At 40.3% G+C, this 18,728-nt stretch overlaps 24 non-coding genes and 15 pseudogenes across 24 annotated transcripts; all 39 read right to left on the minus strand.

The window, feature by feature from the left end:
• Positions 1-112: 112 nt before the first annotated feature.
• On the minus strand, positions 113-231 carry LOC146033030 (5S ribosomal RNA). The gene has a single exon (XR_014458441.1). It is a non-coding gene; the product is annotated as a 5S ribosomal RNA (ribosomal RNA).
• Positions 232-576: 345 nt separating this feature from the next.
• Positions 577-695, minus strand: LOC146028028 (5S ribosomal RNA; annotated as a pseudogene).
• Positions 696-1,040: 345 nt separating this feature from the next.
• LOC146033974 (5S ribosomal RNA) lies at positions 1,041-1,159 on the minus strand. Its single transcript, XR_014459382.1, has one exon. It is a non-coding gene; the product is annotated as a 5S ribosomal RNA (ribosomal RNA).
• A 345-nt stretch (positions 1,160-1,504) lies between these two features.
• Positions 1,505-1,623, minus strand: LOC146034221 (5S ribosomal RNA). Its single transcript, XR_014459628.1, has one exon. It is a non-coding gene; the product is annotated as a 5S ribosomal RNA (ribosomal RNA).
• Positions 1,624-2,353: 730 nt separating this feature from the next.
• Positions 2,354-2,472, minus strand: LOC146028891 (5S ribosomal RNA; annotated as a pseudogene).
• A 346-nt stretch (positions 2,473-2,818) lies between these two features.
• On the minus strand, positions 2,819-2,937 carry LOC146027533 (5S ribosomal RNA). Its single transcript, XR_014454931.1, has one exon. It is a non-coding gene; the product is annotated as a 5S ribosomal RNA (ribosomal RNA).
• Positions 2,938-3,282: 345 nt separating this feature from the next.
• Positions 3,283-3,401, minus strand: LOC146033835 (5S ribosomal RNA). The gene has a single exon (XR_014459244.1). It is a non-coding gene; the product is annotated as a 5S ribosomal RNA (ribosomal RNA).
• Positions 3,402-3,743: 342 nt separating this feature from the next.
• On the minus strand, positions 3,744-3,862 carry LOC146029057 (5S ribosomal RNA; annotated as a pseudogene).
• Positions 3,863-4,207: 345 nt separating this feature from the next.
• LOC146027913 (5S ribosomal RNA) lies at positions 4,208-4,326 on the minus strand (annotated as a pseudogene).
• A 341-nt stretch (positions 4,327-4,667) lies between these two features.
• Positions 4,668-4,786, minus strand: LOC146034155 (5S ribosomal RNA). Its single transcript, XR_014459562.1, has one exon. It is a non-coding gene; the product is annotated as a 5S ribosomal RNA (ribosomal RNA).
• A 346-nt stretch (positions 4,787-5,132) lies between these two features.
• LOC146028112 (5S ribosomal RNA) lies at positions 5,133-5,251 on the minus strand (annotated as a pseudogene).
• A 345-nt stretch (positions 5,252-5,596) lies between these two features.
• LOC146027415 (5S ribosomal RNA) lies at positions 5,597-5,715 on the minus strand. The gene has a single exon (XR_014454817.1). It is a non-coding gene; the product is annotated as a 5S ribosomal RNA (ribosomal RNA).
• A 345-nt stretch (positions 5,716-6,060) lies between these two features.
• Positions 6,061-6,179, minus strand: LOC146031760 (5S ribosomal RNA). The gene has a single exon (XR_014457217.1). It is a non-coding gene; the product is annotated as a 5S ribosomal RNA (ribosomal RNA).
• Positions 6,180-6,520: 341 nt separating this feature from the next.
• LOC146028694 (5S ribosomal RNA) lies at positions 6,521-6,639 on the minus strand (annotated as a pseudogene).
• A 346-nt stretch (positions 6,640-6,985) lies between these two features.
• On the minus strand, positions 6,986-7,104 carry LOC146034156 (5S ribosomal RNA). The gene has a single exon (XR_014459563.1). It is a non-coding gene; the product is annotated as a 5S ribosomal RNA (ribosomal RNA).
• A 346-nt stretch (positions 7,105-7,450) lies between these two features.
• Positions 7,451-7,569, minus strand: LOC146028114 (5S ribosomal RNA; annotated as a pseudogene).
• Positions 7,570-7,914: 345 nt separating this feature from the next.
• LOC146027416 (5S ribosomal RNA) lies at positions 7,915-8,033 on the minus strand. Its single transcript, XR_014454818.1, has one exon. It is a non-coding gene; the product is annotated as a 5S ribosomal RNA (ribosomal RNA).
• Positions 8,034-8,378: 345 nt separating this feature from the next.
• Positions 8,379-8,497, minus strand: LOC146031761 (5S ribosomal RNA). Its single transcript, XR_014457218.1, has one exon. It is a non-coding gene; the product is annotated as a 5S ribosomal RNA (ribosomal RNA).
• Positions 8,498-8,838: 341 nt separating this feature from the next.
• Positions 8,839-8,957, minus strand: LOC146028695 (5S ribosomal RNA; annotated as a pseudogene).
• A 346-nt stretch (positions 8,958-9,303) lies between these two features.
• Positions 9,304-9,422, minus strand: LOC146034376 (5S ribosomal RNA). The gene has a single exon (XR_014459783.1). It is a non-coding gene; the product is annotated as a 5S ribosomal RNA (ribosomal RNA).
• Positions 9,423-9,767: 345 nt separating this feature from the next.
• Positions 9,768-9,886, minus strand: LOC146034222 (5S ribosomal RNA). The gene has a single exon (XR_014459629.1). It is a non-coding gene; the product is annotated as a 5S ribosomal RNA (ribosomal RNA).
• Positions 9,887-10,231: 345 nt separating this feature from the next.
• LOC146028706 (5S ribosomal RNA) lies at positions 10,232-10,350 on the minus strand (annotated as a pseudogene).
• A 346-nt stretch (positions 10,351-10,696) lies between these two features.
• Positions 10,697-10,815, minus strand: LOC146034377 (5S ribosomal RNA). The gene has a single exon (XR_014459784.1). It is a non-coding gene; the product is annotated as a 5S ribosomal RNA (ribosomal RNA).
• A 345-nt stretch (positions 10,816-11,160) lies between these two features.
• On the minus strand, positions 11,161-11,279 carry LOC146033975 (5S ribosomal RNA). The gene has a single exon (XR_014459384.1). It is a non-coding gene; the product is annotated as a 5S ribosomal RNA (ribosomal RNA).
• Positions 11,280-11,623: 344 nt separating this feature from the next.
• Positions 11,624-11,742, minus strand: LOC146027883 (5S ribosomal RNA; annotated as a pseudogene).
• A 345-nt stretch (positions 11,743-12,087) lies between these two features.
• LOC146034815 (5S ribosomal RNA) lies at positions 12,088-12,206 on the minus strand. The gene has a single exon (XR_014460219.1). It is a non-coding gene; the product is annotated as a 5S ribosomal RNA (ribosomal RNA).
• A 344-nt stretch (positions 12,207-12,550) lies between these two features.
• On the minus strand, positions 12,551-12,669 carry LOC146029161 (5S ribosomal RNA; annotated as a pseudogene).
• Positions 12,670-13,012: 343 nt separating this feature from the next.
• LOC146035147 (5S ribosomal RNA) lies at positions 13,013-13,131 on the minus strand. Its single transcript, XR_014460551.1, has one exon. It is a non-coding gene; the product is annotated as a 5S ribosomal RNA (ribosomal RNA).
• Positions 13,132-13,476: 345 nt separating this feature from the next.
• Positions 13,477-13,595, minus strand: LOC146027446 (5S ribosomal RNA). Its single transcript, XR_014454848.1, has one exon. It is a non-coding gene; the product is annotated as a 5S ribosomal RNA (ribosomal RNA).
• A 344-nt stretch (positions 13,596-13,939) lies between these two features.
• Positions 13,940-14,058, minus strand: LOC146028696 (5S ribosomal RNA; annotated as a pseudogene).
• Positions 14,059-14,404: 346 nt separating this feature from the next.
• On the minus strand, positions 14,405-14,523 carry LOC146034483 (5S ribosomal RNA). The gene has a single exon (XR_014459890.1). It is a non-coding gene; the product is annotated as a 5S ribosomal RNA (ribosomal RNA).
• Positions 14,524-14,868: 345 nt separating this feature from the next.
• On the minus strand, positions 14,869-14,987 carry LOC146027418 (5S ribosomal RNA). The gene has a single exon (XR_014454820.1). It is a non-coding gene; the product is annotated as a 5S ribosomal RNA (ribosomal RNA).
• A 344-nt stretch (positions 14,988-15,331) lies between these two features.
• On the minus strand, positions 15,332-15,450 carry LOC146028498 (5S ribosomal RNA; annotated as a pseudogene).
• A 344-nt stretch (positions 15,451-15,794) lies between these two features.
• On the minus strand, positions 15,795-15,913 carry LOC146032533 (5S ribosomal RNA). Its single transcript, XR_014457963.1, has one exon. It is a non-coding gene; the product is annotated as a 5S ribosomal RNA (ribosomal RNA).
• A 634-nt stretch (positions 15,914-16,547) lies between these two features.
• LOC146028483 (5S ribosomal RNA) lies at positions 16,548-16,666 on the minus strand (annotated as a pseudogene).
• A 346-nt stretch (positions 16,667-17,012) lies between these two features.
• On the minus strand, positions 17,013-17,131 carry LOC146028550 (5S ribosomal RNA; annotated as a pseudogene).
• Positions 17,132-17,476: 345 nt separating this feature from the next.
• Positions 17,477-17,595, minus strand: LOC146031630 (5S ribosomal RNA). The gene has a single exon (XR_014457093.1). It is a non-coding gene; the product is annotated as a 5S ribosomal RNA (ribosomal RNA).
• A 345-nt stretch (positions 17,596-17,940) lies between these two features.
• On the minus strand, positions 17,941-18,059 carry LOC146032617 (5S ribosomal RNA). The gene has a single exon (XR_014458044.1). It is a non-coding gene; the product is annotated as a 5S ribosomal RNA (ribosomal RNA).
• A 344-nt stretch (positions 18,060-18,403) lies between these two features.
• On the minus strand, positions 18,404-18,522 carry LOC146032004 (5S ribosomal RNA). Its single transcript, XR_014457454.1, has one exon. It is a non-coding gene; the product is annotated as a 5S ribosomal RNA (ribosomal RNA).
• Between the last annotated feature and the right edge of the window lie 206 nt (positions 18,523-18,728).

Below are 18,728 nucleotides of genomic sequence, written 5' to 3' on the forward strand. Positions count from 1 at the left end.
ATGGCTATTGTGTCTGTTTGACCTCTTCCAAATGTCTGTGCTGGCAATAAAAAGAAAAAGTTTCCAATTTAAATAGCTAGAGAATAAAAACAATTTGCCAGTAATGTGAAAAAACCTACAGCACCTGGTGTTCCCATGTGGTCTCCCACCAAAGTACTAACCAGGCCCAACACTGCTTAGCTTCCAAGATCAGACGAGATTGGGCCTATCCAATGTGGTATGGCTGTAGGTGAGATACAGGCACTTTTTTGCCCTCTTCTACATCTATCACCAGGTAAGCTAATAAAAAAGTTTCCTAACTGTATTGGCTTACTGAAAAAAATCATGTGTTGGTAATGTAAAAAGACCTACAGGATATGATATTAGCAGGGGGTCTTAAATTAAACTACTAAAGAGGCTCAACACTGTTTAGCTGCCAAAAGCGTTTGGAATTGGGCCTAAACAGTGTGGTAAGTCTTTAGGTGATGGCTATTGTGTCTGATTGACCTCTTCCAAATGTCTGTGCTGGCAGTAAAAAGAAAAAGTTTACAATTTAAATAGCTAGAGAATAAAAACAATTTGCCAGTAATGTGGAAAAACCTACAGCACCTGGTGTTCCCATGTGGTCTCCCACCCAAGCACTAACCAGGCCCAACACTGCATAGCTTCCAAGATCAGACGAGATTGGGCCTATCCAATGTGGTATGGCTGTAGGTGAGATAAAGGCACTTTTTTGCCCTCTTCTACTTCTATCACCAGGTAAGCTAATACAAAAGTTTCCTAACTGTATTGGCTTACTGAAAAAAATCATGTGTTGGTAATGTAAAAAGACCTACAGGACATGATATTAGCAGGGGGTCTTAAATTAAACTACTAAAGAGGCTCAACACTGTTTAGCTGCCAAAAGCATTTGGAATTGGGCCTAAACAGTGTGGTAAGTCTTTAGGTGATGGCTATTGTGTCTGTTTGACCTCTTCCAAATGTCTGTGCTGGCAATAAAAAGAAAAAGTTTCCAATTTAAATAGCTAGAGAATAAAAACAATTTGCCAGTAATGTGAAAAAGCCTACAGCCCCTGGTGTTCCCATGTGGTCTCCCACCCAAGTACTAACCAGGCCCAACACTGCTTAGCTTCCAAGTTCAGACGCGATTGGGTCTATCCAATGTGGTATAGCTGTAGGCGAGATAAAGGCACTTTTTTGCCCTCTTCTACTTCTATCACCAGGTAAGCTAATAAAAAAGTTTCCTAACTGTATTGGCTTACTGAAAAAAATCATGTGTTGGTAATGTAAAAAGACCTACAGGACATGATATTAGCAGGGGGTCTTAAATTAAACTACTAAAGAGGCTCAACACTGTTTTGCTGCCAAAAGCATTTGGAATTGGGCCTAAACAGTGTGGTAAGTCTTTAGGTGATGGCTATTGTGTCTGTTTGACCTCTTCCAAATGTCAGTGCTGGCAATAAAAAGAAAAAGTTTCCAATTTAAATAGCTAGAGAATAAAAACAATTTGCCAGTAATGTGAAAAAACCTACAGCACCTGGTGTTCCCATGTGGTCTCCCACCCAAGTACTAACCAGGCCCAACACTGCTTAGCTTCCAAGATCAGGCGAGATTGGGCCTATCCAATGTGGTATGGCTGTAGGTGAAATACCGGCACTTTTTTGCCCTCTTCTACTTCTATCACCAGGTAAGCTATGAAAAATTTTCCTAACTACATTGGCTTACTGAAAAAAATCATGTGTTGGTAATGTACAGATGGGGCCGGGCTCATCTTTGCAGGGGATGGCGATGGCGTCGCCATCGCCATTCCCTGCTCCCGCGCCATCTGTGTGTCGGAAGGGGACGCGCGCGCACGAGGTGCGCGCGCGTCACCTTCCGACGGTGCTGCCCTCGGTCTCCCGGTGCCCACACCGGGCGCCCGCACCCCCCCACAGCCTCCTCGGGTCCCCCCAGCCCCCCTCGAGCGGGAGGCGGACAGTATTGCGTCCGCCTCGCCGGCTGGCCGCCCAGATACTGAGACGCGCGTGCGTGGGGGACGCACGCGCGTCTCAGTCAGATGGCGCGCCGTGTTGCTGGCGGATCGCCAGCAGCATGCTGCTGGCGATTCGCCAGCAAGCATAAGGCCTGCGCTATCTGTAAAAAGACCTACAGGACATGATATTAGCAGGGGGTCTTAAATTAAACTACTAAAGAGGCTCAACACTATTTAGCTGCCAAAAGCATTTGGAATTGGGCCTAAACAGTGTGGTAAGTCTTTAGGTGATGGCTATTGTGTCTGTTTGACCTCTTCCAAATGTCTGTGCTGGCAATAAAAAGAAAAAGTTTCCAATATAAATAGCTAGAGAACAAAAACAATTTGCCAGTAATGTGAAAAAACCTACAGCACCAGGTGTTCCCATGTAGTCTCCCACCCAAGTACTAACCAGTCCCAACACTGCTTAGCTTCCAAGATCAGACAAGATTGGGCCTATCCAATGTGGTATAGCTGTAGGTGAAATACAGACACTTTTTTGCTCTCTTCTACTTCTATCACCAGGTAAGCTAATAAAAAAGTTTCCTAACTGTATTGGCTTACTGAAAAAAATTAATGTGTTGGTAATGTAAAAAGACCTACAGGACATGATATTAGCAGGGGGTCTTAAATTAAACTACTTAAGAGGCTCAACACTGTTTAGCTGCCAAAAGCAGTTGGAATTGGGCCTAAACAGTGTGGTAAGTCTTTAGGTGATGGCTATTGTGTCTGTTTGACCTCTTCCAAATGTCTGTGCTGGCAATAAAAAGAAAAAGTTTTCAATTTAAATAGCTAGAGAATAAAAACAATTTGCCAGTAATGTGAAAAAACCTACAGCACCTGGTGTTCCCATGTGGTCTCCCACCCAAGTACTAACCAGGCACAACACTGCTTAGCTTCCAAGATCAGATGAGATTGGGCCTATCCAATGTGGTATGGCTGTAGTTGAGATAAAGGCACTTTTTTGCCCTCTTCTACTTCTATCACCAGGTAAGCTAATACAAAAGTTTCCTAACTGTATTGGCTTACTGAAAAAAATCATGTGTTGGTAATGTAAAAAGACCTACAGGACATGATATTAGCAGGGGGTCTTAAATTAAACTACTAAAGAGGCTCAACACTGTTTTGCTGCCAAAAGCATTTGGAATTGGGCCTAAACAGTGTGGTAAGTCTTTAGGTGATGGCTATTGTGTCTGTTTGACCTCTTCCAAATGTCTGTACTGGCAATAGAAAGAAAAAGTTTCCAATTTAAATAGCTAGAGAATAAAAACAATTTGCAAGTAATGTGAAAAAACCTACAGCACCTGGTGTTCCCATGTGGTCTCCCACCCAAGTACTAACCAGGCCCAACACTGCTTAGTTTCCAAGATCAGACGAGATTGGGCCTGTCCAATGTGGAATGGCTGTAGGTGAAATACAAGCACTTTTTTTGCCCTCTTCTACTTCTATCACCAGGTAAGCTAATAAAAATTTTCCTAACTATATTGGCTTACTGATAAAAATCATGTGTTGGTAATGTAAAAAGACCTACAGGACATATTAGCAGGGGGTCTTAAATTAAACTACTAAAGAGACTCAACACTGTTTAGCTGCCAAAAGCAGTTGGAATTGGGCCTAAACAGTATGGTAAGTCTTTAGGTGATGGCTATTGTGTCTGTTTGACCTCTTCCAAATGTCTGTGCTGGCAATAAAAAGAAAAAGTTTCCAATTTAAATAGCTAGAGAATAAAAACAATTTGCCAGTAATGTGAAAAAACCTACAGCACCTGGTGTTCCCATGTGGTCTCCCACCCAAGTACTAACCAGGCCCAACACTGTTTAGCTTTCAAGATCAGACAAGACTGGGCCTATCCAATGTGGTATGGCGGTAGGTGAGATAAAGGCACTTTTTTGCCCTCTTCTACTTCTATCACCAGGTAAGCTAATACAAAAGTTTCCTAACTGTATTGGCTTACTGAAAAAAATCATGTGTTGGTAATGTAAAAAGACCAACAGGACATGATATTAGCAGGGGGTCTTAAATTAAACTACTAAAGAGGCTCAACACTGTTTAGCTGCCAAAAGCATTTGGAATTGGGCCTAAACAGTGTGGTAAGTCTTTAGGTGATGGCTATTGTGTCTGTTTGACCTCTTCCAAATGTCTGTACTGGCAATAGAAAGAAAAAGTTTCCAATTTAAATAGCTAGAGAATAAAAACAATTTGCAAGTAATGTGAAAAAAGCTACAGCACCTGGTGTTCCCATGTGGTCTCCCACCTAAGTACTAACCAGGCCAAACATTGCTTAGCTTCCAAGATCAGACGAGATTGGGCCTATCCAATGTGGTATGGCTGTAGGTGAAATACAGGCACTTTTTTGCCCTCTTCTACTTCTATCACCAGGTAAGCTAATAAAAAATTTCCTAACTATATTGGCTTACTGAAAAAAATCATGTGTTGGTAATGTAAAAAGACCTACAGGACATATTAGCAGGGGGTCTTAAATTAAACTACTAAAGAGACTCAACACTGTTTAGCTGCCAAAAGCAGTTGGAATTGGGCCTAAACAGTGTGGTAAGTCTTTAGGTGATGGCTATTGTGTCTGTTTGACCTCTTCCAAATGTCTGTGCTGGCAATAAAAAGAAAACGTTTCCAATTTAAATAGCTAGAGAATAAAAACAATTTGCCAGTAATGTGAAAAAACCTACAGCACCTGGTGTTCCCATGTGGTCTCCCACCCAAGTACTAACCAGGCCCAACACTGCTTAGCTTCCAAGATCAGTCGAGATTGGGCCTATCCAATGTGGTATGGCTGTAGGTGAAATAAAGGCACTTTTTTGCCCTCTTCTACTTCTATCACCAGGTAAGCTAATAAAAAAGTTTCCTAACTGTATTGGCTTACTGAAAAAAAATCATGTGTTGGTAATGTAAAAAGACCTACAGGACATGATATTAGCAGGGGGTCTTAAATTAAACTACTAAAGAGGCTCAACACTGTTTAGCTGCCAAAAGCAGTTGGAATTGGGCCTAAACAGTGTGGTAAGTCTTTAGGTGATGGCTATTGTGTCTGTTTGACCTCTTCCAAATGTCTGTGCTGGCAATAAAAAGAAAAAGTTTCCAATTTAAATAGCTAGAGAATAAAAACAATTTGCCAGTAATGTGAAAAAACCTACAGCACCTGGTGTTCCCATGTGGTCTCCCACCCAAGTACTAACCAGGCCCAACACTGCAGAGCTTCCAAGATCAGACGAGATTGGGCCTATCCAATGTGGTATGGCTGTAGGTGAGATACATGCACTTTTTTGCACTCTTATACTTCTATCACCAGGTAAGCAAATACAAAAGTTTCCTAACTGTATTGGCTTACTGAAAAAAATCATGTGTTGGTAATGTAAAAAGACCTACAGGACATGATATTAGCAGGGGGTCTTAAATTAAACTACTAAAGAGGCTCAACACTGTTTAGCTGCCAAAAGCATTTTGAATTGGGCCTAAACAGTGTGGTAAGTCTTTAGGTGATGGCTATTGTGTCTGTTTGACCTCTTCCAAATGTCAGTGCTGGCAATAAAAAGAAAAAGTTTCCAATTTAAATAGCTAAAGAATAAAAACAATTTGCCAGTAATGTGAAAAAACCTTCAGCACCTGGTGTTCCCATGTGGTCTCCCACCCAAGTACTAACCAGGCCCAACACTGCTTAGCTTCCAAGATCAGACGAGATTGGGCCTATCCAATGTGGAATGGCTGTAGGTGAAATACAGGCACTTTTTTGCACTCTTCTACTTCTATCACCAGGTAAGCTAATAAAAAAGTTTCCTAACTGTATTGGATTACTGAAAAAAATCATGTGTTGGTAATGTAAAAAGACCTACAGAACATGATATTAGCAGGGGGTCTTAAATTAAACTACTAAAGAGGCTCAACACTGTTTAGCTGCCAAAAGCATTTGGAATTGGGCCTAAACAGTGTGGTAAGTCTTTAGGTGATGGCTATTGTGTCTGTTTGACCTCTTCCAAATGTCTGTGCTGGCAATAAAAAGAAAAAGTTTCCAATTTAAATAGCTAGAGAATAAAAACAATTTGCCAGTAATGTGAAAAAACCTACAGCACCTGGTGTTCCCATGTGGTCTCCCACCCAAGTACTAACCAGGCCCAACATTGCTTAGCTTCCAAGATCAGACGAGATTGGGCCTATCCAATGTGGTATGGCTGTAGGTGAAATACAGGCACTTTTTTGCCCTCTTCTACTTCTATCACCAGGTAAGCTAATAAAAATTTTCCTAACTATATTGGCTTACTGAAAAAAATCATGTGTTGGTAATGTAAAAAGACCTACAGGACATATTAGCAGGGGGTCTTAAATTAAACTACTAAAGAGACTGAACACTGTTTAGCTGCCAAAAGCAGTTGGAATTGGGCCTAAACAGTGTGGTAAGTCTTTAGGTGATGGCTATTGTGTCTGTTTGACCTCTTCCAAATGTCTGTGCTGGCAATAAAAAGAAAAAGTTTCCAATTTAAATAGCTAGAGAATAAAAACAATTTGCCAGTAATGTGAAAAAACCTACAGCACCTGGTGTTCCCATGTGGTCTCCCACCCAAGTACTAACAAGGCCCAACACTGCTTAGCTTCCAAGATCAGGCTAGATTGGGCCTATCCAATGTGGTATGGCTGTAGGTGAGATAAAGGCACTTTTTTGCCCTCTTCTACTTCTATCACCAGGTAAGCTAATAAAAAAGTTTCCTAACTGTATTGGCTTACTGAAAAAAAATCATGTGTTGGTAATGTAAAAAGACCTACAGGACATGATATTAGCAGGGGGTCTTAAATTAAACTACTAAAGAGGCTCAACACTGTTTAGCTGCCAAAAGCAGTTGGAATTGGGCCTAAACAGTGTGGTAAGTCTTTAGGTGATGGCTATTGTGTCTGTTTGACCTCTTCCAAATGTCTGTGCTGGCAATAAAAAGAAAACGTTTCCAATTTAAATAGCTAGAGAATAAAAACAATTTGCCAGTAATGTGAAAAAACCTACAGCACCTGGTGTTCCCATGTGGTCTCCCACCCAAGTACTAACCAGGCCCAACACTGCTTAGCTTCCAAGATCAGTCGAGATTGGGCCTATCCAATGTGGTATGGCTGTAGGTGAAATAAAGGCACTTTTTTGCCCTCTTCTACTTCTATCACCAGGTAAGCTAATAAAAAAGTTTCCTAACTGTATTGGCTTACTGAAAAAAAATCATGTGTTGGTAATGTAAAAAGACCTACAGGACATGATATTAGCAGGGGGTCTTAAATTAAACTACTAAAGAGGCTCAACACTGTTTAGCTGCCAAAAGCAGTTGGAATTGGGCCTAAACAGTGTGGTAAGTCTTTAGGTGATGGCTATTGTGTCTGTTTGACCTCTTCCAAATGTCTGTGCTGGCAATAAAAAGAAAAAGTTTCCAATTTAAATAGCTAGAGAATAAAAACAATTTGCCAGTAATGTGAAAAAACCTACAGCACCTGGTGTTCCCATGTGGTCTCCCACCCAAGTACTAACCAGGCCCAACACTGCAGAGCTTCCAAGATCAGACGAGATTGGGCCTATCCAATGTGGTATGGCTGTAGGTGAGATACATGCACTTTTTTGCACTCTTATACTTCTATCACCAGGTAAGCAAATACAAAAGTTTCCTAACTGTATTGGCTTACTGAAAAAAATCATGTGTTGGTAATGTAAAAAGACCTACAGGACATGATATTAGCAGGGGGTCTTAAATTAAACTACTAAAGAGGCTCAACACTGTTTAGCTGCCAAAAGCATTTTGAATTGGGCCTAAACAGTGTGGTAAGTCTTTAGGTGATGGCTATTGTGTCTGTTTGACCTCTTCCAAATGTCAGTGCTGGCAATAAAAAGAAAAAGTTTCCAATTTAAATAGCTAAAGAATAAAAACAATTTGCCAGTAATGTGAAAAAACCTTCAGCACCTGGTGTTCCCATGTGGTCTCCCACCCAAGTACTAACCAGGCCCAACACTGCTTAGCTTCCAAGATCAGACGAGATTGGGCCTATCCAATGTGGAATGGCTGTAGGTGAAATACAGGCACTTTTTTGCACTCTTCTACTTCTATCACCAGGTAAGCTAATAAAAAAGTTTCCTAACTGTATTGGATTACTGAAAAAAATCATGTGTTGGTAATGTAAAAAGACCTACAGAACATGATATTAGCAGGGGGTCTTAAATTAAACTACTAAAGAGGCTCAACACTGTTTAGCTGCCAAAAGCATTTGGAATTGGGCCTAAACAGTGTGGTAAGTCTTTAGGTGATGGCTATTGTGTCTGTTTGACCTCTTCCAAATGTCTGTGCTGGCAATAAAAAGAAAAAGTTTCCAATTTAAATAGCTAGAGAATAAAAACAATTTGCCAGTAATGTGAAAAAACCTACAGCACCTGGTGTTCCCATGTGGTCTCCCACCCAAGTACTAACCAGGCCCAACATTGCTTAGCTTCCAAGATCAGACGAGATTGGGCCTATCCAATGTGGTATGGCTGTAGGTGAAATACAGGCACTTTTTTGCCCTCTTCTACTTCTATCACCAGGTAAGCTAATAAAAATTTTCCTAACTATATTGGCTTACTGAAAAAAATCATGTGTTGGTAATGTAAAAAGACCTACAGGACATATTAGCAGGGGGTCTTAAATTAAACTACTAAAGAGACTGAACACTGTTTAGCTGCCAAAAGCAGTTGGAATTGGGCCTAAACAGTGTGGTAAGTCTTTAGGTGATGGCTATTGTGTCTGTTTGACCTCTTCCAAATGTCTGTGCTGGCAATAAAAAGAAAAAGTTTCCAATTTAAATAGCTAGAGAATAAAAACAATTTGCCAGTAATGTGAAAAAACCTACAGCACCTGGTGTTCCCATGTGGTCTCCCACCCAAGTACTAACAAGGCCCAACACTGCTTAGCTTCCAAGATCAGGCTAGATTGGGCCTATCCAATGTGGTATGGCTGTAGGTGAGATAAAGGCACTTTTTTGCCCTCTTCTACTTCTATCACCAGGTAAGCTAATAAAAAAGTTTCCTAACTGTATTGGCTTACTGAAAAAAAATCATGTGTTGGTAATGTAAAAAGACCTACAGGACATGATATTAGCAGGGGGTCTTAAATTAAACTACTAAAGAGGCTCAACACTGTTTAGCTGCCAAAAGCAGTTGGAATTGGGCCTAAACAGTGTGGTAAGTCTTTAGGTGATGGCTATTGTGTCTGTTTGACCTCTTCCAAATGTCTGTGCTGGCAATAAAAAGAAAAAGTTTCCAATTTAAATAGCTAGAGAATAAAAACAATTTGCCAGTAATGTGAAAAAACCTACAGCACCTGGTGTTCCCTTGTGGTCTCCCACCCAAGTACTAACCAGGCCCAACACTGCTTAGCTACCAAGATCAGACGAGATTGGGCCTATCCAATGTGGTATGGCTGTAGGTGAGATACAGGCACTTTTTTGCACTCTTATACTTCTATCACCAGGTAAGCAAATACAAAAGTTTCCTAACTGTATTGGCTTACTGAAAAAAATCATGTGTTGGTAATGTAAAAAGACCTACAGGACATGATATTAGCAGGGGGTCTTAAATTAAACTACTAAAGAGGCTCAACACTTTTTAGCTGCCAAAAGCATTTGGAATTGGGCCTAAACAGTGTGGTAAGTCTTTAGGTGATGGCTATTGTGTCTGTTTGACCTCTTCCAAATGTCTGTGCTGGCAATAAAAAGAAAAAGTTTCCAATTTAAATAGCTAGAGATTAAAAACAATTTGCCAGTAATGTGAAAAAACCTACAGCACCTGGTGTTCCCATGTGGTCTCCCACCCAAGTACTAACCAGGCCCAACACTGCTTAGCTTCCAAGATCAGGCGAGATTGGGCCTATCCAATGTGGTATGGCTGTAGGTGAGATAAAGGCACTTTTTTGCCCTCTTCTACTTCTATCACCAGGTAAGCTAATAAAAAAGTTTCCTAACTGTATTGGCTTACTGAAAAAAATCATGTGTTGGTAATGTAAAAAGACCTACAGGACATTGTATTAGCAGGGGGTCTTAAATTAAACTACTAAAGAGACTCAACACTGTTTAGCTGCCAAAAGCAGTTGGAATTGGGCCTAAACAGTGTGGTAAGTCTTTAGGTGATGGCTATTGTGTCTGTTTGACCTCTTGCAAATGTCAGTGCTGGCAATAAAAAGAAAAAGTTTCCAATTTAAATAGCTAGAGAATAAAAAAAATTTGCCAGTAATGTGAAATGACCTAGAGCACCTGGTGTTCCCATGTGGTCTCCCACCCAAGTACTAACCAGGCCCAACACTGCTTAGCTTCCAAGATCAGGCTAGATTGGGCCTATCCAATGTGGTATGGCTGTAGGTGAGATAAAGGCACTTTTTTGCCCTCTTCTACTTCTATCACCAGGTAAGCTAATAAAAAAGTTTCCTAACTGTATTGGCTTACTGAAAAAAAATCATGTGTTGGTAATGTAAAAAGACCTACAGGACATGATATTAGCAGGGGGTCTTAAATTAAACTACTAAAGAGGCTCAACACTGTTTAGCTGCCAAAAGCAGTTGGAATTGGGCCTAAACAGTGTGGTAAGTCTTTAGGTGATGGCTATTGTGTCTGTTTGACCTCTTCCAAATGTCTGTGCTGGCAATAAAAAGAAAAAGTTTCCAATTTAAATAGCTAGAGAATAAAAACAATTTGCCAGTAATGTGAAAAAACCTACAGCACCTGGTGTTCCCTTGTGGTCTCCCACCCAAGTACTAACCAGGCCCAACACTGCTTAGCTACCAAGATCAGACGAGATTGGGCCTATCCAATGTGGTATGGCTGTAGGTGAGATACAGGCACTTTTTTGCACTCTTATACTTCTATCACCAGGTAAGCAAATACAAAAGTTTCCTAACTGTATTGGCTTACTGAAAAAAATCATGTGTTGGTAATGTAAAAAGACCTACAGGACATGATATTAGCAGGGGGTCTTAAATTAAACTACTAAAGAGGCTCAACACTTTTTAGCTGCCAAAAGCATTTTGAATTGGGCCTAAACAGTGTGGTAAGTCTTAAGGTGATGGCTATTGTGTCTGTTTGACCTCTTCCAAATGTCAGTGCTGGCAATAAAAAGAAAAAGTTTCCAATTTAAATAGCTAAAGAATAAAAACAATTTGCCAGTAATGTGAAAAAACCTTCAGCACCTGGTGTTCCCATGTGGTCTCCCACCCAAGTACTAACCAGGCCCAACACTGCTTAGCTTCCAAGATCAGATGAGATTGGGCCTATTCAATGTGGTATGGCTGTAGGTGAAATACAGGCACTTTTTTGCCCTCTTCTACTTCTATCACCAGGTAAGCTAATAAAAATTTTCCTAACTATATTGGCTTACTGAAAAAAATCATGTGTTGGTAATGTAAAAAGACCTACAGGACATGATATTAGCAGGGGGTCTTAAATTAAACTACTAAAGAGGCTCAACACTGTTTAGCTGCCAAAAGCATTTGGAATTGGGCCTAAACAGTGTGGTAAGTCTTTAGGTGATGGCTATTGTGTCTGTTTGACCTCTTCCAAATGTCTGTGCTGGCAATAAAAAGAAAAAGTTTCCAATTTAAATAGCTAGAGATTAAAAACAATTTGCCAGTAATGTGAAAAAACCTACAGCACCTGGTGTTCCCATGTGGTCTCCCACCCAAGTAATAACCAGGCCCAACACTGCTTAGCTTCCAAGATCAGCCGAGATTGGGCCTATCCAATGTGGTATGGCTGTAGGTGAGATACAGGCACTTTTTTGCCCTCTTCTACTTCTATCACCAGGTAAGCTAATAAAAAAGTTTCCTAACTGTATTGGCTTACTGAAAAAAATCATGTGTTGGTAATGTAAAAAGACCTACAGGACATTGTATTAGCAGGGGGTCTTAAATTAAACTACTAAAGAGACTCAACACTGTTTAGCTGCCAAAAGCAGTTGGAATTGGGCCTAAACAGTGTGGTAAGTCTTTAGGTGATGGCTATTGTGTCTGTTTGACCTCTTCCAAATGTCAGTGCTGGCAATAAAAAGAAAAAGTTTCCAATTTAAATAGCTAGAGAATAAAAACAATTTGCCAGTAATGTGAAATGACCTAGAGCACCTGGTGTTCCCATGTGGTCTCCCACCCAAGTACTAACCAGGCCCAACACTGCTTAGCTTCCAAGATCAGACGAGATTGGGCCTATCCAATGTGGTATGGCTGTAGGTGAAATACAGGCACTTTTTTGCCCTCTTCTACTTCTATCACCAGGTAAGCTAATACAAATTTTCCTAACTATATTGGCTTACTGAAAAAAATCATGTGTTGGTAATGTAAAAAGACCTACAGGACATAATATTAGCAGGGGGTCTTAAATTAAACTACTAAAGAGGCTCAACACTGTTTAGCTGCCAAAAGCATTTGGAATTGGGCCTAAACAGTGTGGTAAGTCTTTAGGTGATGGCTATTGTGTCTGTTTGACCTCTTCCAAATGTCTGTGCTGGCAATAAAAAGAAAAAGTTTCCAATTTAAATAGCTAGAGAATAAAAACAATTTGCCAGTAATGTGAAAAAACCTACAGCACCTGGTGTTCCCATGTGGTCTCCCACCCAAGTTCTAACCAGTCCCAACACTGCTTAGCTTCCAAGATCAGACAAGATTGGGCCTGTCCAATGTGGTATGGCTGTAGGTAAGATACAGGCACTTTTTTGCTCTCTTCTACTTCTATCACCAGGTAAGCTAATAAAAAAGTTTCCTAACTGTATTGGCTTACTGAAAAAAATTAATGTGTTGGTAATGTAAAAAGACCTACAGGACATATTAGCAGGGGGTCTTAAATTAAACTACTAAAGAGACTCAACACTGTTTAGCTGCCAAAAGCAGTTGGAATTGGGCCTAAACAGTGTGGTAAGTCTTTAGGTGATGGCTATTGTGTCTGTTTGACCTCTTCCAAATGTCTGTGCTGGCAATAAAAAGAAAAAGTTTCCAATTTAAATAGCTAGAGAATAAAAACAATATGCCAGTATTGTGAAAAAACCTACAGCACCTGGTGTTCCCATGTGGTCTCCCACACAAGTACTAACCAGGCCCAACACTGCTTAGCTTCCAAGATCAGGCGAGATTGGGCCTATCCAATGTGGTATGGCTGTAGGTGAGATACATGCACTTTTTTGCCCTTTTCTACTTCTATCACCAGGTAAGCTAATAAAAAAGTTTCCTAACTGTATTGACTTACTAAAAAAAATCATGTGTTGGTAATGTAAAAAGACCTACAGGACATTGTATTAGCAGGGGGTCTTAAATTAAACTACTAAAGAGACTCAACACTGTTTAGCTGCCAAAAACAGTTGGAATTGGGCCTAAACAGTGTGGTAAGTCTTTAGGTGATGGCTATTGTGTCTGTTTGACCTCTTCCAAATGTCAGTGCTGGCAATAAAAAGAAAAAGTTTCCAATTTAAATAGCTAGAGAATAAAAACAATTTGCCAGTAATGTGAAATGACCTAGAGCACCTGTTGTTCCCATGTGGTCTCCCACCCAAGTACTAACCAGGCCCAACACTGCTTAGCTTCCAAGATCAGATGAGATTGGGCCTATCCAATGTGGTATGGCTGTAGGTGAAATACAGGCACTTTTTTGCCCTCTTCTACTTCTATCATCAGGTAAGCTAATACACATTTTCCTAACTATATTGGCTTACTGAAAAAAATCATGTGTTGGTAATGTAAAAAGACCTACAGGACATGATATTAGCAGGGGGTCTTAAATTAAACTACTAAAGAGGCTCAACACTGTTTAGCTGCCAAAAGCAGTTGGAATTGGGCCTAAACAGTGTGGTAAGTCTTTAGGTGATGGCTATTGTGTCTGTTTGACCTCTTCCAAATGTCTGTGCTGGCAATAAAAAGAAAAAGTTTCCAATTTAAATAGCTAGAGAATAAAAACAATTTGCCAGTAATGTGAAAAAACCTACAGCACCTGGTGTTCCCATGTGGTCTCCCACCCAAGTACTAACAAGGCCCAACACTGCTTAGCTTCCAAGATCAGGCTAGATTGGGCCTATCCAATGTGGTATGGCTGTAGGTGAGATAAAGGCACTTTTTTGCCCTCTTCTACTTCTATTACCAGGTAAGCTAATAAAAAAGTTTCCTAACTGTATTGGCTTACTGAAAAAAAATCATGTGTTGGTAATGTAAAAAGACCTACAGGACATGATATTAGCAGGGGGTCTTAAATTAAACTACTAAAGAGGCTCAACACTGTTTAGCTGCCAAAAGCAGTTGGAATTGGGCCTAAACAGTGTGGTAAGTCTTTAGGTGATGGCTATTGTGTCTGTTTGACCTCTTCCAAATGTCTGTGCTGGCAATAAAAAGAAAAAGTTTTCAATTTAAATAGCTAGAGAATGAAAACAATTTGCCAGTAATGTGAAAAAACCTACAGCACCTGGTGTTCCCTTGTGGTCTCCCACCCAAGTACTAACCAGGCCCAACACTGCTTAGCTACCAAGATCAGACGAGATTGGGCCTATCCAATGCGGTATGGCTGTAGGTGAGATGCAGGCACTTTTTTGCACTCTTATACTTCTATCACCAGGTAAGCAAATACAAAAGTTTCCTAACTGTATTGGCTTACTGAAAAAAATCATGTGTTGGTAATGTAAAAAGACCTACAGGACATGATATTAGCAGGGGGTCTTAAATTAAACTACTAAAGAGGCTCAACACTGTTTAGCTGCCAAAAGCATTTTGAATTGGGCCTAAACAGTGTGGTAAGTCTTAAGGTGATGGCTATTGTGTCTGTTTGACCTCTTCCAAATGTCAGTGCTGGCAATAAAAAGAAAAAGGTTCCAATTTAAATAGCTAAAGAATAAAAACAATTTGCCAGTAATGTGAAAAAACCTTCAGCACCTGGTGTTCCCATGTGGTCTCCCACCCAAGTACTAACCAGGCCCAACACTGCTTAGCTTCCAAGATCAGACGAGATTGGGCCTATCCAATGTGGAATGGCTGTAGGTGAAATACGGGCACTTTTTTGCCCTCTTCTACTTCTATCACTAGGTAAGCTAATAAAAATTTTCCTAACTATATTGGCTTACTGAAAAAAATCATGTGTTGGCAATGTAAAAAGACCTACAGGACATGATATTAGCAGGGGGTCTTAAATTAAACTACTAAAGAGGCTCAACACTGTTTAGCTGCCAAAAGCATTTGGAATTGGGCCTAAACAGTGTGGTAAGTCTTTAGGTGATGGCTATTGTGTCTGTTTGACCTCTTCCAAATGTCTGTGCTGGCAATAAAAAGAAAAAGTTTCCAATTTAAATAGCTAGAGAATAAAAACAATTTGCCAGTAATGTGAAAAAACCTACAGCACCTGGTGTTCCCATGTGGTATCCCACCCAAGTACTAACCAGTCCCAACACTGCTTAGCTTCCAAGATCAGACGAGATTGGGCCTAGCCAATGTGGAATGGCCGTAGGTGAAATACAGGCACTTTTTTGCCCTCTTCTACTTCTATCACCAGGTAAGCTAATAAAAAAGTTTCCGAACTGTATTGGATTACTGAAAAAAATCATGTGTTGGTAATGTAAAAAGACCTACAGAACATGATATTAGCAGGGGGGCTTAAATTAAACTACTAAAGAGGCTCAACACTGTTTAGCTGCCAAAATCATTTGGAATTGGGCCTAAACAGTGGTAAGTCTTTAGGTGATGGCTATTGTGTCTGTTTGACCTCTTCCAAATGTCAGTGCTGGCAATAAAAAGAAAAAGTTTCCAATTTAAATAGCTAGAGAATAAAAACAATTTGCCAGTAATGTGAAAAAAACCTACAGCACCTGGTGTTCCCATGTGGTCTCCCACCCAAGTACTAACCAGGCCCAACACTGCTTAGCTTCCAAGATCAGACGAGATTGGGCCTATCCAATGTGGTATGGCTGTAGGTGAGATGCAGGCACTTTTTTGCCCTCTTCTACATCTATCACCAGGTAAGCTAATAAAAAAGTTTCCTAACTGTATTGGCTTACTGAAAAAAAAATCATGTGTTGGTAATGTAAAAAGACCTACAGGACATGATATTAGCAGGGGGTCTTAAATTAAACTACTAAAGAGGCTCAACACTGTTTAGCTGCCAAAAGCAGTTGGAATTGGGCCTAGACAGTGTGGTCCAACACTGCTTAGCTTCCAAGATCAGACGAGATTGGGCCTATCCAATGTGGTATGGCTGTAGGTGAGATGCAGGCACTTTTTTGCCCTCTTCTACATCTATCACCAGGTAAGCTAATAAAAAAGTTTCCTAACTGTATTGGCTTACTGAAAAAAAAATCATGTGTTGGTAATGTAAAAAGACCTACAGGACATGATATTAGCAGGGGGTCTTAAATTAAACTACTTAAGAGGCTCAACACTGTTTGGCTGCCAAAAGCATTTGGAATTGGGCCTAAACAGTGTGGTAAGTCTTTAGGTGATGGCTATTGTGTCTGTTTGACCTCTTCCAAATGTCTGTGCTGGCAATAAAAAGAAAAAGTTTACAATTTAAATAGCTAGAGAATAAAAACAATTTGCCAGTAATGTGAAAAAACCCACAGCACCAGGTGTTCCCATGTGGTCTCCCACCCTAGTACTAACCAGTCCCAACACTGCTTAGCTTCCAAGATCAGACAAGATTGGGCCTTTCCAATGTGGTATAGCTGTAGGTGAAATACAGGCACTTTTTTGCCCTCTTCTACTTCTATCACCAGGTAAGCTAAAAAAAAAGTTTCCTAACTGTATTGGCTTACTGAAAAAAATTAATGTGTTGGTAATGTAAAAAGACCTACAGGACATGATATTAGCAGGGGGTCTTAAATTAAACTACTAAAGAGGCTCAACACTGTTTAGCTGCCAAAAGCAGTTGGAATTGGGCCTAAACAGTGTGGTAAGTCTTTAGGTGATGGCTATTGTGTCTGTTTGACCTCTTCCAAATGTCTGTGCTGGCAATAAAAAGAAAAAGTTTCCAATTTAAATAGCTAGAGAATAAAAACAATTTGCCAGTAATGTGAAAAAACCCACAGCACCAGGTGTTCCCATGTGGTCTCCCACCCAAGTACTAACCAGTCCCAACACTGCTTAGCTTCCAAGATCAGACAAGATTGGGCCTTTCCAATGTGGTATAGCTGTAGGTGAAATACAGGCACTTTTTTGCCCTCTTCTACTTCTATCACCAGGTAAGCTAAAAAAAAGTTTCCTAACTGTATTGGCTTACTGGAAAAAATTAATGTGTTGGTAATGTAAAAAGACCTACAGGACATGATATTAGCAGGGGGTCTTAAATTAAACTACTAAAGAGGCTCAACACTGTTTAGCTGCCAAAAGCAGTTGGAATTGGGCCTAAACAGTGTGGTAAGTCTTTAGGTGATGGCTATTGTGTCTGTTTGACCTCTTCCAAATGTCTGTGTTGGCAATAAAAAGAAAAAGTTTCCAATTTAAATAGCTAGAGAATAAAAAAAATTTGCCAGTAATGTGAAAAAACCTACAGCACCTGGTGTTCCCATGTGGTCTCCCACCCAAGTACTAACCAGGCCCAACACTGCTTAGCTTCCAAGATCAGACGAGATTGGGCTCATCCAATGTGGTATGGCTGTAGGTGAGATAAAGGCACTTTTTTGCCCTCTTCTACTTCTATCACCAGGTAAGCTAATACAAAAGTTTCCTAACTGTATTGGCTTACTGAAAAAAATCATGTGTTGGTAATGTAAAAAGACCTACAGGACATGATATTAGCAGGGGGTCTTAAATTAAACTACTAAAGAGGCTCAACACTGTTTTGCTGCCAAAAGCATTTGGAATTGGGCCTAAACAGTGTGGTAAGTCTTTAGGTGATGGCTATGGTGTCTGTTTGACCTCTTCCAAATGTCTGTGCTGGCAATAAAAAGAAAAAGTTTACAATTTAAATAGCTAGAGAATAAAAACAATTTGCCAGTAATGTGAAAAAACCTACAGCACCAGGTGTTCCCATGTGGTCTCCCACCCAAGTACTAACCAGGCCCAACACTGCTTAGCTTCCAAGATCAGACGAGATTGGGCCTATCCAATGTGGTATGGCTGTAGGTGAGATACAGGCACTTTTTTGCCCTCTTCTACTTCTATCACCAGGTAAGCTAATAAAAAAGTTTCCTAACTGTATTGGCTTACTAAAAAAATCATGTGTTGGTAATGTAAAAAGACCTACAGGACATGATATTAGCAGGGGGTCTTAAATTAAACTACTAAAGAGGCTCAACACTGTTTAGCTGCCAAAAGCAGTTGGAATTGGGCCTAAACAGTTTGGTAAGTTTTTAGGTGATGGCTATTGTGTCTGTTTGACCTCTTCCAAATGTCTGTGCTGGCAATAAAAAGAAAAAGTTTCCAATTTAAATAGCTAGAGAATAAAAACAATTTGCCAGTAATGTGAAAAAACCTACAGCACCTGGTGTTCCCATGTGGTCTCCCACCCAAGTACTAACCAGGCCCAACACTGCTTAGCTTCCAAGATCAGACGAGATTGGGCTTATCCAATGTGGTATGGCTGTAGGTGAGATACAGGCACTTTTTTGCCCTCTTCTACTTCTATCACCAGGTAAGCTAATACAAAAGTTTCCTAACTGTATTGGCTTACTGAAAAAATCATGTGTTGGTAATGTAAAAAGACCTACAGGACATGATATTAGCAGGGGGTCTTAAATTAAACTACTGAAGAGGCTCAACACTGTTTAGCTGCCAAAAGCAGTTGGAATTGGGCC

This window comes from Crinia signifera, chromosome 8, assembly GCF_055691185.1.
Source record: "Crinia signifera chromosome 8, ASM5569118v1, whole genome shotgun sequence".
Classification (NCBI taxonomy): domain Eukaryota; kingdom Metazoa; phylum Chordata; class Amphibia; order Anura; family Myobatrachidae; genus Crinia; species Crinia signifera.